Source organism: Garra rufa, chromosome 10, assembly GCF_049309525.1.
Source record: "Garra rufa chromosome 10, GarRuf1.0, whole genome shotgun sequence".
NCBI lineage: Eukaryota > Metazoa > Chordata > Actinopteri > Cypriniformes > Cyprinidae > Garra > Garra rufa.
In genome coordinates, this window is record NC_133370.1 from 41,792,885 (window position 1) to 41,809,209 (window position 16,325).

A 16,325-nucleotide genomic window follows, 5' to 3' on the forward strand; every position below is an offset into this window, starting at 1 on the left:
GCTGACAAACGTCTTCTGTCTGCAACGGTTTTCTCATAATCTTGCTATAAGTAATGTTGTGGGAATTGAATTGATTTAACACATTTTTTTTAACAAGTTGAGGGGGCAAATTCTCTAGTTCAGATAACTCACAAACTAACTGAGACAGAGAAAACTTAAAATGTTAAGTTGAATGAACAAATTCAGAAACTGCTAGTTGTGTCAACTTAAAAAAAGTTGGTAACGCTTTACATTAAGGTTGCCTTTGTAAAGGGTTTCTTAAAGTGTTCATAAATCACTAAAATAAGTAATTTACATTATAAATCATTGATAAGCAGTTATAATTGCATGAATACAAAAGGGTGATTTTAATGCAACACCTTTTAAAATAGTGAGACATTTTTAACTCACATGTTATAAATGCTTAATAATTATATTTATTCATACGTATTCCACTGTAAACCCAAATCCTGATTTATTTCATGATGCAGCAAGACTGAAGTGAGACTTAAGGGTGTTGTATTTATGGTTCCCTCATTTATAAGGTTCACTTTCATACATTTATAACGCATTAATAAATGGTTAACAGGCATTTACTTTACATTAAGGTTCTCCTTCACAGGTTATTCATGTCTATAACTGATTAATAAATAGAGAGTTACAGAGTAGCTTTTGGTAAAAACATCATAACAAATGAGAAAACCATAAATACAACACCCTTTAGTCTCGCTATAGGATTCTGATTTTGAGTGAAATTAAAACATGTATTTATTAAGCATTTATAACGTGAGTTAAAAAATCCTTACTATTTGGGAGGTATTCCATTAAAACGATTATAAAATTATTATAAAATCATTATAATATCATTAAATCATTATAAAATGATTTATAATGCATTTGTAAATTAGTTATTAGTCATTTATGAACACTTTACAAAGAAAACCTTCATGTAAAGTGTTACCAACAAATTAATTGAAACAATTAAACTGTGTGGGAACACTTTCGTGGTTCCCATGAGGACAACAGCTTATAAATTATACTAAATAAAGTGTTTTGAAAATCTAAAAATGCATAATGTTTTATGTGAGGGGTAGATTTAGGAATAGAGGTAGGGAAAGGGGATAGAAAATACAGTTTGTACAGTATAAAATCATTATGTCTATAGAAAGTCCCTACAGAACATGGAAACCAATGTGTGTGTGTGTGTGTGTGTGTGTACACATATCTGCGAATATTGTGGAGATTTTTCAATGACTCTTTCTGCAGGTTACATTATTACACCAGTAGGTGGCGACAACCGATTTATTTAGAAACACTGAATTATTCTGAATGTCCTGCAAATGTCATCAAGAGTGAATCCTCTACTCATTGTGGTGTTTGTTTATCATTTTGTAATATTTTTGAAAATCAGGATACAATATTGTGTTGAAAATGCAAACTGTGCCCTTTTTTTGCTTTAAAATTCTTAGATGTAATTATACTTTTAATGTAAATGTTATCATTTTTACATTACAGTTGAGGTCAAAAGTTTTCATCCAAATATATCATATTTTTAAATGTAGTACTTCCCTTCAGAAGCTACAGAAGAGTTATATGTTTCCCAGAAGACAAAATAAGTTAAATTTACCCTGATCTTCAAATTCAAAAGTTTTCATCCCCAGCTCTTATTGCATAGTTTTTCCTTCTGTAGCATCAGTGAGCATTTGAACTGTTATAGTATCTAATAGTTGTATATGAGTCCCTCAGATGTCCTCAGTGTGACAAGATGGATTTTTAAAATAATACAGTGTTAGAAAGGGTTCAAATAGACAAAAGGCTGGAAAACCAAAGAGTTTGTGGGAACCAAAGGATTTTTCTGAAGAACAGCAGGCAGTTCAACTGTTCAGGACAAACAAGGGACTCATGAACATCTATCACTAAACAAAAAACACACAGCTGTGGATCATTCAGGTAACAACACAGTATAAAGAAACAAGGGGAACAAGGTAATTTTTATAAATTCAACAATTATTTTCTCTTGTGGACTATATGTAAACTTATTTTATGTAAAATATCTTATTCAGGTCAGTACTAAATAAAAAACAACATGCATTTTGTATGATCCCTCTTATTCTGGTAATATAATTAACATTTTGCAGATTCTAAAAGGGGGATGTAAACTTTTGACTTTAATTGTATATTATTAATATACTCAAAACTGCTAAATTAATAAATAAATAAATTCTAAACTAAATTAAGTAGTACTTTGAGACTAATTATAGTTTAGGCAATAGCAACACAAATGTTTGTTATTTTTCCATTTCTTTACTCTTCTTGCAAAATGTTCTTCTTCAACCTACCTGTCCTGTCCTGTCCTTCTTCCACCCACTTAATGTCAGTGACAAACTCTTTGTTTTTGGTGCAGCTAAAACGCTCCGGTTACTCACGTAACCTCGGTTCCCTGAGATAAGGGAACAAGCGTTGCGTTGTCATTTTTGACGACTGCTTATGGGGAAAATCCTGTTTACTCCAATGGCGCTTTAGCCCGCCAAGAAGGACGGAGCCAACTGCTCTATAGGTCGGCGAAAGGCGCCATTTCATCAGAATCAAACGACTGAAGCGACAGCCATCAACTCGCGTGCAACTTTAGCAAGGCAGCTTACGCAACGCTCGTTCCCTTATCTCAGGGAACCGAGGTTATGTGAGTAACCGGAGCGTTCCCCTTCGAAAGGTAACTCTCGTTGCGTGGTCATTTTTGATGACTGCTTATGGGCAACGTATCCAGTCACGCTGTGCTAAAAGCAAGAACAGAACTAGCCTGCTCAGTGGCTCAGTCTAAGGACACTTCTTGAGGGCCCAAAAAGACCTGAGCTAATAAGAGACCCATAGCTGGCATATAAACTTTGAGTGTGGATGGGGCACGGCCCTTGTCCAAAAGCTCTTGTAGAAAAGTCAGTACATGGGACACATCACATGATAATTGGATCCTGGTTACGTACTGAACACCAGTCACTGAAGACTGACCACTTAAGAGCGTAGAGACACCTAGTAGACGGAGCTCTAGCTTCTAAAATGGTATTTTTGACTCTCGCAGGGAGTTGGTTAGGCTCCCGTCGAGCGACCAGACATGAAGGTTCCACAGCTCTGGCTGGGGATGCCAAATCTTGACCTGCACTTACGAGAAAAGGTCTCTCCTCAGCGGTATCTGCCATGGTGCTACAAATAGCATCTTGACCATCTCCGGAAACCAAATCTGATTCCTCCAGAGGGGGGCCACGAGGAGGAGAGAGCACTTTGTCTCCCTGACTCGCCTGATAACCTGGGGTAGCAGGGCGACCGGGGGAAAAGTGTACAGACGGGTGTTGGGCCAGTCGTGGGCCAGAGCATCCCGTGTTTTTGAGAAATAAATTGGGCAGTGATAGTTGTCTTTGGAGGCGAAGAGGTCGACCTCTGCCCTGCCGTAAAACTGACCATTTTCTGCGAAACGATAGAGGGTGCAGCCTCCATTCTCCCGGAGCCATGTTGTTCCTCGACAACATGTCCGCTCCTTGGTTTAATCTGCCCGGCACGTGAACCGCTCGTAGTGAGAGGAGTTTTTCTGTGCCCATAACAGGAGACGTTGCATCAACCTGTAAATGGGACAAGACCTGAGGCCGCCCTGGCGGTTGATGTAGGCTACTACCGACATGCTGACTGACCGCACTAAGACATGATGTCCTTTTAGGGCTGGGAGAGGGGTTTCTAAGGCCAGACACACTGCCATCATTTCGAGACAGTTTAGATTAGATTAGATTCGACTTTATTGTCATTACACATGTACAAGTACAAGGCAACGAAATGCAGTTTAGGTCTAACCAGGAGTGCAATAAGCAGCAAGTGCAGGATATAGGTATAATTTATAAGTTATAAGTGCACTAATGAGAGATATGTACAGGGAGAAACTATGGAAATTATTTACAGATGAAAGTATTGTGGACATAATTTACAGGCGCTATTAACAAGTAGAATGTACAAATAGAGGAGCATAGTATGCATGTTGTTGTTAACTATAATCAGGAATTGCAGATTGATACGAACATAATATACAGGTAGCTGATTACTAAAGCAGGAATTACCAAATATAGGCCCGGTTTCGCAGACAAGGCTTAAGCCTAGTCCTAGACTAAAATGTAAGTCTGAGTTGTTTCAACTGAAATAAAATTGCACTGATTGATTTTAAAATATATCAGTGCCTTTATTTTGTCTCAAGATGCACACCAGTAATGTTTTTTTCTTAGCATGTTTATAAAAATTACTTAAATGTCCTAATTGAACTATGGTCTAATCCTGGCTTAGTCTAAGCCCTGTCTGGGAAACCGGGCCAATACTTTACAAATGTATAGATACATATCAAAAATTTACAAAATGTATATGTGCAATGGAAATGTGCATTTACAAATGGATATGTACAGTGTAGTGCAACAGATTAAGTAGTGCAATGGTAATGGGGAGACTGTAGGGGTGTGTGGGGTGGGGGGGCAGAGTTCAATAAGGAGACAGCTCTGGGAAAGAAGCTGTTCCTCAGTCTGCTGGTTCTAGTCTTTGGGCATCTGAAGCGCCTGCCGGAAGGCAGGAGAGAAAACAGTTTGTGGGCGGGGTGAGAGGAATCCTTAAGAATACTGCATGCTCGACGCAAACAGTGTTTCTTCTGAATGTCCTCAATGGATGGGAGTGGAGTCCCTATGATGCGTTGGGCAGTTTTCACCACCCGCTGCAGTGCCTTACGCTCTACAACAGAGCAGCTTCCGTACCAGACTGTGACACAGTTCGTAAGGATGCTTTCTATCGTGCAGCGATAGAAGTTCACCAGGATGGCTGAGGACAGCTGGTTCTTCTTAAGTGTTCTCAAGAAGAAGAGGCGCTGGTGAGCCTTCTTGACCAGGCTGGAGGTGTTGGTAGTCCAGGATAGGTCCTCTGAAATGTGGGTCCCCAGGAACTTAAAGGATGAAACAGACTCAACAGTCATCCCATTGATGTGGATGGGATCATGTGAGCCTCTTCTTCCCTTCCTGATGTCCACAATGAGCTCCTTGGTCTTGGTGGTGTTAAGGAGCAGATTATTGTCTGTGCACCACGTGGCCAGGTGCTGAATCTCCTCCCTGTAGGCAGTCTCATCGTTGTTGCTGATGAGACCGATCACCATAGTGTCGTCTGCAAACTTGATGATGGTGTTAGATCCATACACAGGCCTGCAGTCGTGGGTGAAGAGGGAGCAGAGAAAGGGGCTCAGCACGCAGCCCTATGGTACACCAGTGTTCAGTGTGACGGTAGTGGAACAGATGTGACCTGATCTAACATGCTGAGGTCTGTCAGTCAGAAAATCCATAACCCAGTTGCAAAGTGAGGTGTTAACGTCCAGGTCTCTAAATTTAGTGATTAACTTAGATGGTCTGACAGTGTTGAATGCTGAGCTGAAATCAACAAACATTCAATCATTCGTGCATAAGTGTTTGTATTGTCCAGGTGTGTGAGTACAGAGTGCAGCGCTATGGAGACTGCATCATCTGTGCTCCTATTGCCACGGTAGGCAAACTGGTGTGGGTCCAGTGTGGATTGGAGGGAGCCCTTGAGGTGTGAGAGGACCAGCCGCTCGAAGCACTTCATAATGATGGGTGTGAGTGCTACAGGGCGGTAGTCGTTCAGGCATGTTGGGTTGGAGTGTTTCGGTACTGGCACAATGGAGGTGGATTTAAGACATGTGGGTACAGTTGCTTGGGCAAGGGACATGTTGAAAATGTCTGTGAATACCCCAGCGAGCTGCTCTGCACATGCCCTCAGTACGCGGCCAGGGATACCGTCTGGTCCAGCTGCCTTGCGCGCGTTGATCCGACTCAGTGCGGTGTAGACATCTGAAGAGGCAAGTGTGATGGGTGAGTGGTCGGTTGAGGGAGTGATTTTGGTGGCAGTGTCTATATTGTCTCTCTCAAAGCGAGCATGAAAGTCATTAAGCTCATTCAGGAAGAAGACATCGGCGGCTGTGGGGGTGGAGTGGCTGGGTTTGTAGTCACTGATGGCCTGAATGCCCTGCCACATGCGTCGAGAGTTAGAATTAGAAAAGTGCTCCTCTAGCTTAAGTTTGTAGCAGTGCTTTGCCTTTTTGATGCCCCTCTTCAGATTTGCCCTGGAAGTGCTGTAGGCCTGTGCATCACCTGATCTAAAGGCAGTGTTGTGTGCTTTCAGCAGGAGACGCACTTTCTTGTTCATCCATGGCTTCTGATTTGGGTATGTGGTGATCTGTTTCTGGGTTGTAACACTGTAGTATTAATGTAATCCAGAACAGAGGAAGTGTAGCTGTCAATGTCCGTGTGAGAGCCACAGGTGGCCTGAGAAGCAAACATACTCCAGTCTGTGTGTAGAAACCTGTCCTGGAGTGTGAAGTCTACCCCCGCTGGCCACACTTTGATGGTCTTCACTGATGGCTTCACACGGTTGATGAGGGGTGAGTATTTGGGGGTGAGGAACAAAGAAAGGTGGTCTGATTGTCCCAAGTGGGGGAGGGGGGTCGCAGTATAGGCTTCAGCCATGTTTGTGTATACATGGTCTAAAGTTTTATTTCCTCTGGTGTGGCAGAAAATGTTTTGATGAAATTTGGGGAGTACTGTCTTTAAGTTTGAGTGATTAAAATCCCCCACAACAATAAATGCAGCCTCCGGGTGAGCAGTTTGTTGTTTGCTGATGGCCGTATGAAGTTCATTCATAGCAAGCTTGGCATCAGCGTCAGGAGGAATGTAAGCAGCTGTTATTATGGTGGAGGTGAACTCCCGCGGCAGATAAAACGGTCTACACTTAACCATGAGAAACTCTAGGTTAGCTGAGCAGTGTCTCCCAATAGTAACAGAGTTCGTGCACCAAGCTTTGTTAACATAAATGCACAATCCTCCGCCTCTGGTCTTACCGGAGTCATCTGCCGTTCTGTCTGCCCGGAATGTGTGAAGCTCAGTTAGAGCAATAGCACTGTCCGATACATCACTGTTTAGCCATGTTTCAGTGAAGATCATGACATTGCAGTTCAAAAGTCTCTTGCTGTATTTGATGCGGAGTCGAATCTCGTCCATTTTGTTCACCAGTGACCGTACATTAGCGAGGAAAATGCTGGGTAAAGAGAGCCGGTGTGGTGTTAGCTTTAGCTTAGCTCTAAGTCCTCCACGCTTCCCCCATCTTTGTTTACGGTCGCGTCGCCGCCTTCGAGCACTTCCGCCCGGCCGGGTAGAGTGCGCAGCCGTATGTGTTCTGGTGATCTCAGGGACGAGTCGAAGATTACTGATAAAACTGTCGGGAATGTACAAACCAATATCCAAAAGCTCCTGTCGGGTGTACGATGTAAAGGAACGACTGTTCTGTACGAACAGACCCGAGATGAGCAAGTCAAATACTGCAAATTTGCAGAAACTGGAGAGACACTGAGCCTCGCGATGTGTACGCGCCGCCATCTTTGTCGATTATGTGTTAATGTGTAAGCGTTGCTCGTGGATTGCCTTCATACAGAGCACCCCATATGGAAGCGTCTGTCGTGACCACCTTCCTCCTGGAGGTCATTCCCAACTGAACGCCTGACATATACAGGCGAGTAGATGTCCAAGGAGCCACAGCTTAAGACAGCGGTGGCTTACCTTGATGTAAGCACGGCCCAGGCGCCAGGCGTGGGACGGAACGTGAGCTTTTAGCCAAAACTGTAGGGGTTGCATCCACAACAGGCCCGGAGGAATCACAGAGGACACAGCGGCCATAAGGCCGATGATCCTCTGAGATGCTTTCAGGGGATGTGACGTTCCCAACTTGAAAGACATCGCCGCTCGCTGAATAGTTAGGGAGCGTTCCAATGTAATCCAAGCTCGCATCTGAATCGAGTCTATGACTGTACCCAGAAAGGAAATTCGTTGTCTGGGAGTCAAACAACTCCTGGACATGTTGATTTTCAACCCTAACGCTTTAGGTGGTTGAGCAGTAACGACCTGTGAGCGATCAGTTAAACTTCTGAGTCGGCTAGCAGTAGCCAGTCGTCGAGGTTGTTCAGAACGCGGATTCCCATCTGTCCCAGAGGGGAAAGAGCCGCGTCTACACATTTTGTAAATGTGCGAGGGGTCAGGGACAGTCAACAAGGAAGGACTGTATACTGTTAAGCCACTCCCTCGAAAGCGAACCTCAAGAACGGTCTGTGACGGGGCGCTATTTGGATGTGAAAGTACGCATCTTTCATATCCACAGACAGAAAGCAGTCCCTGGGCATTTTTTTGCGCAAGGATCTGTTTTAAGTTAACATTCTGAAAAGCCGTCAAATGAGGGCCTGGTTCAGATGTCTGTTGAGTCCACCGTCTTTCTTGGGAACGAGGAAGTAACGGCCTCAAACAGCCTGACTCACTGTTCGCTAAAGGGACCATTTCCACGGCACCCTACAAGCAGTGTGTATGTACTTTGGACCGAAGAACATGCATTGTTCTGTACCGAAGTGTAAATAATACCTCTGAAGCAAGGTGGCCTGCGAGGGAACTAGAGCAAGTAACCTCGTTCCACAGATGTTTATAATCCAGCTTGACACACTAGAAATGGCTTTCAAAGCCAAAACCCCGGCGGCAAGTGGTTACTTTACTACTCATGGCAGTTCACATCATGTTGCGGGAAACTGGCAATCGCAGTGTGAGGAGAGGAGAATTGCTCTTATGTGTCCACTATCGAAGTGGTAGTTGCTTGGGTGTGCGCTGAATATGAAGGATTTGCCCAGACTGAATAAAATTTCCATCACTCGGTGTTGAACGAAGGGATGGAGAGCGAGCGTGAGCTCTCCTCAATGAATTTCCAGCCTCAGCGGGAACTGATTCATCCTTTTCCTCTCAAAAGTTTGCTTCGCTAGACTCGATGCTCTCTCAGTGCGAGCAGCCAGCCCCCGTGAGCACAACGTCAGAGTAGGCGTGGACCATGTGTGTCTAACATGAAGCTGTCCACTAAAAGGATCAAACCGCTCTAATGAGGAGTTTAATGACCCTCAAGTGTAAAAACACTGGCAGATAAAAGTACCGCACGCATCCGCCTAAAAGAATAAAACCGCTCATTTTAGCGAGGGGTTAATCCTTATGTGTAAGCATATTGGCGTTGGCGTGTTCCAGCACTTAATTCGAGGCTGTCAGTAATGTGAAAACACTGGTGACAGTCTTTTTCCTGATCCGCCCAGAAGGATTGAACCGCTCAAGTAAGCGAGGGGTTAATCCTCACAGATAAAACACATCTGGGAGATCAAAGTGCTGTGGTAAGAGTGAAACACACGGGTCCTGCGCCGGCGTAAAAATCACCCAAGCCTGATCGCTCAAACTCGTAAACTCGCCATTTCTTTCTCCGAGGTGACTGGGAGAGGAGAAACGCAAAAGCAGGGGGGCGGGGCCATCTTCAATCGATGAAGAGGATCTGCGAGCGATACAGGGATAAATTGCGCTTTCTCTGTGAAAGCACCCCATCTCAGTGAGCGCAGCTTTAGCGACGCACACACAAATGCGGAGCTGTCAGCAATAACTATTGGTGACAGCATTCCACTCCGATCCGCCTAGAGGAACGAGCCGCTCGCCGTAAGAGGGACGCTAATCTCAAGTGTAAACACACACTGGCGAATCAAGGAGCCAATGGAGAATGAGCGCGCGGGCTTTTGCCGGCGTGGGATCATTCAAACTCGGTTGCTCAGCTCCGTCACTTCACTGTTTCTTTCTCCGAGCTTGCTGAGAGAGGACAAACGGAGGTGCGCGCTGCCTTTATTTAAAATATGCGGCACGCACGCACAAATATATGAGCGCAGCCTCAGCGACGCACACATAAATGCGGAGCAGTCAGCAATGAACATAAGTGACAGCATTCTTCTCCGATCCGCCTAGAGGGACGAGTCGCTCGACATAAGAGGGACACTAATCTCCTGTGTTAACACACATTGGCGGATCATGGAGCGATAGAGAATGAGCGCGCAGGCTTTGCCGGCGTGGGATCATTCAAAATCTAACCAGCTCCGTGGCTGCACCGTTTCTTTCTCCGAGCTCACTGAGAGAGGAGAAACGGGAGAGCGGGCCATCTTATTAAAATAGTGGCTCGCGAGCGGGCAAGAGCGAGACTCATGTGGTTAGCACATTCCGTCTCAGTAAGCGCACAATCTGCATGGGTGTTTCCCAGACAGGTGACGCACTCGCTGCCCTTGCACTGTCCACACTCGCGGCGCGCAGAGAAATAGCTCAAGAATTGCTCTTACCAGCCGGATAGCTGCAGGGGAAGGCTTCTCGCTTCTTCCGCTGCTGGAGGCTGTTCTACGGCGGTGAGCTGCAGGCTTCTTTTTTGCTTCTTGATCACAGAGTCAGCGAGGAGATGGTCTCGTCGCCGAAGGAGAAGATTCTGATGAAATGGCGCCTTTCGCCGACCTATAGAGCGGTCGGCTCCGCCCTTCTTGGCGGGCTAAAGCGCCATTGGTTTGTGCAACTTCACAAACGTTAACAAATCAGGCTTCAGTATCAGAGTAAACAGGAGTTTGCCCATAAGCAGTCGTCAAAAATGACGACCCAACTAGAGTTACCTTTCGAAGGGGAACAGGATGTTGTTCTTACACCCACTTTCTCCTTATAAGCAGCTTCAATGATCTTCGTTATCAAACCTTTACTTAAAAAATGCTTGTAAACACCTGTTAACTGGTTAAATATAACTTCCAATATACAGTATAAAAAAACAACAACAACAATCTGCTTCGCATCATGGCTGCATCACTTCCTCGGTGTGCATTATTTTCTAATGCACTGCTCTCTTTGCCTTCAATTAGCATTTTAATGGGCTATTGCCTAACAAGACAAACACCTAGTCTGCCTCACTGATGCTGCTTTTGATATTTCAGACGCCATTATCAAAACTTTTTCCATTTACAGAGACAAGTATGACCTTAATGTTCTTTTTATGTTCTTGTGGCCCACAGGTCTACCTCTCAAGGTGTTGAGAGACTTGCGTCATCCTTCTGAACTTGACTGTGATGTGACTATAAATAAGTGCACACAATAACACAGCAAACGTGTGCACTGCTTGACACACTTATGTTTTCACGCTACAGAAACGGGTGAGGAGATTCTGTCTCAGAACACACTGTATCGATTGAGTTTATTTTTTATTTTTTTTATCTTATTACTTTAGGGGACTGTGAGGCTTGTTGTTCCACAGTTCATCTTTTGTCAGTTTGACCTCAAATCAGTGTAACAACCCCCTTTGGAGATGAAGAAAGAAAGAAGAGGGAGAAATTAAGTGAGAACACAGGACAGACACAATGTGAAGGATGATTGTAAATGTTCCCTTGGAAAAATGTTAGCTTGATAACAGCAGGATGCTAAATGGAGCTAAATGAGCCAATCAGTAATTGTTTCATTTTCAAGTAAAGCTAAAGTACCGTTCATGCATTAGAGGCTTAAACTAAGAGATTTTTTGCTTGTCATTGAGAAATGAGTACACTGAATCAAAGCGAAGTTGCACTTTGTACAAAGTAACATCAAGTGAGTGTATTAAACATGACATTTTAAACGATTATACATATTTTGTTGTACAAAATTCTAAATACAAAACATCTGTAAAAAAATAAAATAAATAAATACAGAAAATTATTTTAAATTAATATAGTACATTGTGCCATTTTTTACAGTGTAAAACATACTCCAATGATCTTTGTTTTAACTTAAAAAATATATTTTTTTGCTGTGTAGTTAACAAAATACAATAAATGTTAGCAAATAAGATATTTATTTATTTATTTAGAAATCAATTATTTATTAAAATAATTATTTACTTAGAAAAACATTTAATTACATTTGATTTAAATTAAATTAAAATAAAATAATTATTTATTTACAAAAACTTCTTTATTTTGAAAATAATTGATTTAAAATTAGAAAAAAATAATAATTTATTTATTTTAAATAATGCATTATTTTGAAAAAGAATCCATTTAATTTAATTTAGAATTACTAAAATTATTATTATTAAATAAATATTACCAATAAAATTTTTATTTATTTAAAAAACAATTATTTATTAAAATAATTATTTATTTAGAAAAACAATAATGTTTTAGTTGGAATAATACATTATTTAGAAAATAATTTATTTAATTTAATTATGAATTTATTATTTTTTTATATTTTGTTTAATTTTGAATCTAATTTATTTAGAATTTATTTTTAATATTTAGTTATTGCCATTTCAAAAACAGTTTTTTAAAATTTAAATTAATATTTCATATATATACAGTACAGACCAAAAGTTTGGACACACCTTCACATTCAGGTGTGTCCAAACTTTTGGTCTGTACTGTAGATATGAATTCAAAAAAAAATATATATTTAAAATATATATTTAAAATATTATATTAATGTTAGACATATATTTAAAATGTACATTATTACTTAAGATATGTATATTAATATTTAATTTATACTAAGTTAATATATACAGTATTAAACATACTCAAAGAAACTTATTTACAACTTCAAAATAAAAAATAAAAATTAAATATTTTAATACTTCTTAATTTAGAAAAATAATTAATTTAATTAAATTATTAATCTAATTTATTTAGAGTTTATCTTTAATAATTAGCTCTTGCTATTACAAATGTTTTTTGTATTAATATTTCTGATATATGTTTATTATTTAATATTTCAGATATGTATATTAATATTTCAAATTCAAAATACTTTGTGCCATTTTTACAGTTTAACACACACTCTAACTAATTATTTATTTAGAAAAATAATAATTTATTTAAAATAATAAAGTTTAAATGTTTTGGATTAAATTTATTTAGAATTTATTTTATAGTTTATAGATTTTTTTTTGTTTTAGTTGTTATACCACTAAAAATCATTTATTTATTTATTTTTTACTTATATTAATAATATAATATTATATTATTATAAAAAAAAAAAAAACTAATCCCATTGTGTTTATACTCAAACAAGACATTTCTGAGGTAAAGTGATGGATTAAATATAAACAGTAGTTAAAACCCTCATTCCTTCCTGGCCGTCAGATATATGAGGGACTATAATGAGGACTTCCTCATCACCAACTCATGCGTTCAGGAATAGAGGCTTCAAGTGATCCACAGTCATGCAGAACAATAGAGAAGGAAAACACTGGTCATTTCTCTGAAATCAGTCCCTTCCATATATGCCGTTCCTCTATTGTGTCTGCATGCTTCAGTGTGACTTTACCATACTTAGCCTTGGGTTATGAATAACTTATGCGGGGAGGTGGGTGTATGTCACCTTAAACAGCAGCAGTGACTAAACTTGGCAGTATTTACAGCAAATAACTGTGACATGGCTGTCTGCTGACATTGTTGTTCATTTCATCAACACTTAACATAATCATATACTGCCAAAATAGAAAGTACACCACATCCTCAGACATCTTTAGAAGAAGTGGGAAATGTCTTCTTTCTGTAAGAGAGAGGCCCGGATACCTTTAGCACTGGCAGTGTGAGCTCACTGTCTAGCAACAGGCCTCCACATTCCAGCCTGTCCCTTTACAGAGGTTTAACTATAGTCACATTAAATGCAATTAATATATTTGATAAAATCTTGAAAAAGTTATAGATACCAGTCAAAAGTTTTTGAACAGTAAGATCTTTAATGTCTTGTTTCTTCTGCTCACCAAGCCTGCATTTATTTGATCCAAAGTATATTAAAACAGTAATTTTTGCAAAATGTTTTGAAAATTTTTCTATTTAAAATAATTTTCTCTTTGAATATATTTTAAAATTTCATTTATTCCTGTGATTTCAAAGCTGAATTTTTATCAACATTACTCCAATCAAACAATCCTTCAGAAATCATTCTAATATTTGGATTTGCTGCTCAGAAAAACATTTATTATTATCATTATGTTGAAAACAGTTGAGTAGATTTTTTTTATAGGTTTCTTTGATAAACAGAAAGTTCAGAAGAACAGCATTTATCTGAAATATAAAAAATATTTTGTAACATTATAAATGTCTTTATCATCACTTGTTAAATTAAAGAATTAATTTATTTTCCTCAAAACTAAAATTCATCATCAAAGAATCCTGAAGAACATGTACTCAACTGTTTTAAATATTGATAATAATTATATTAATAATACATGTTTTTTGAGCAGCAATTCAGCATAGAATGATTTCTGGAGGATCATAGAACTGGAATAATGATAATGAAAATTTGGATTTGATCACAGGAATAAATTGCATTTTAAAATATATTCAAAAAGAAAATAGTTGTTTTAAATAGTAAAAACAGTTTAAAATTGTACTGTTTTTACAGTACTTTGGATCAAATCATTTCAGGCTTGATGAGCAGAAGAGACTTCTTTGAAAAACATAAAAAATATTTTGACTGGTAGTGTAGAACAGTTGTTAGGCTACTGAGGGACTAATCTTTACTACTTTTAAGTATTCAGAGTGCTGTTTTTTATAGTTCACTTGCATAGAAAACATATCTAATGGTATCTAGTTCATCTAAGGGGGTCTGTAATACATGTAAATCTCAATGGTCGATGCATGGCTGGCACAGGACTCTCTGTGCCATTTAAAAAATAAACAAATGCCATTTATTTTCATAAGAGAAAATTTCCTGAGCTGTGACATGAAAGACAACAGAAAAAAAACTGAATAACAATCAATGAATCAAACAATCAATTTATAAATAATTAAATCTATCTATCTATACTTTAATACTGTGATTTTGTATAATACACATTATTTTGTCAGAATACACAACTACTTTTAAATGGTGTTCAATGAAGAAAGATCCTTTTTAGAAGCATATAATGTAGTTACAACATCTACCAATAGGGGTAGACATAATATTCCAAGACCCTCAATATAATGTAAATTGTTCATATACATCAGTCAGATCCAAAAATACATCATTTTATTCTTTAAAATATTGATTGATTGAATTATTTTCTAGCTTTTGACAGTTTTTTTTTTCAGATTTATGAAGTGATAAAAGGGTTGTGATTCTGACCCTGCATAGACAGCAACGCAATTGAAATGCTCAATGCCCAGAAAGGTAGTAAAAACATAGTTAAAATGTGACCCAGGACCACAAAACCAGTCATAAAGGTCAATTTGTTGAAATTAAGATTTATACATCATCATTTATACATCAATAGCTGATTAAAAAAGCTTTCCATTGATGTATGGTTTGTTAGGATAGCACAATATTTGGCCGAGATACAACTATTTGAAAATCTAAAATCTAAGGGTGCAAAAAAAAAAATCTAAATATTGAGAAAATCCCCTTTAAAGTTGTCCAAATTAAGTTCTTAGCAATGCAAATTACTAATCAAAATTTAAGTTTTGATATATTTATGGTAGGAAATATACAAAATATTTTCATGGAACATGATCTTTACTTAATATCTTAATGATTTTTGACATAAAAGAAAAATTAGTAATTTTGCCCCATACAATGTACATTTGGCTACTGCTACAAAAATACCCATGCTACTTAAGGTTTTGTGGTCCAGGGTCACAAATATTATATGTGACATCAGTGGTCCAACCTCAACTTTATTCAGCAATTTCTTGTGTCACATACGTGAATGTGAGAGTGTGTCGAAGACTGACACAGAAGAGAAGAAATTGTTGAATAAAATTGTTGTTTTTGTTTTCTTTGTGCACAAAAAGTGTTCTCCTAGCTTCATAACATTAAGGTTGAGCCACTAATGTCACATGGACTATTTTATCGATGTCCTTACTACATTTCTACGCCTTGATCATGGTAGTTGCATTGTCTGTGCAGGGTCAGCTCTCGGATTTCATCCAAAATATCTTAATTTATGCTCGATGAATGAAGCTCCTACAGGTTTTGAATAACATGAGGGGGAGTAATTAAAGTGTTACGAAACCCCAGACAACTTTTTCTGAGATTTTAGCAGAAGTGTTTGTGTTGTACATCATAGAAAGCAACGTTGGCATCTGTTAATATTAATTGTTAGAGATAACTGGTTAATTTTGAGCTTTTTTGTGCTATTTTCATCTTCCGGGTTTAAAATCTACATTGTGCTGACGTCACCGTTTGTGACGTGGCGATGGACTATAGTACATCGATGACCCGTCGGTGTCTCATAAATATTCATGACGCTGGGTGATCTTATCCTATTAGAAGTCGATTCGCTTAATTATTCATGACAGCTTGTGCTGATTTGCTGTGGCAGGCGCTTCAGACTATGAGATAACGTACATTAACTGAGAGGAACGATCATGGATGAAAGAGAGAGTATGAGTTCGGCACACTCGCGATTCATTCACAAAGTAAGTGTAAGCGGTTTTTCCTTGACGCAACCCATCA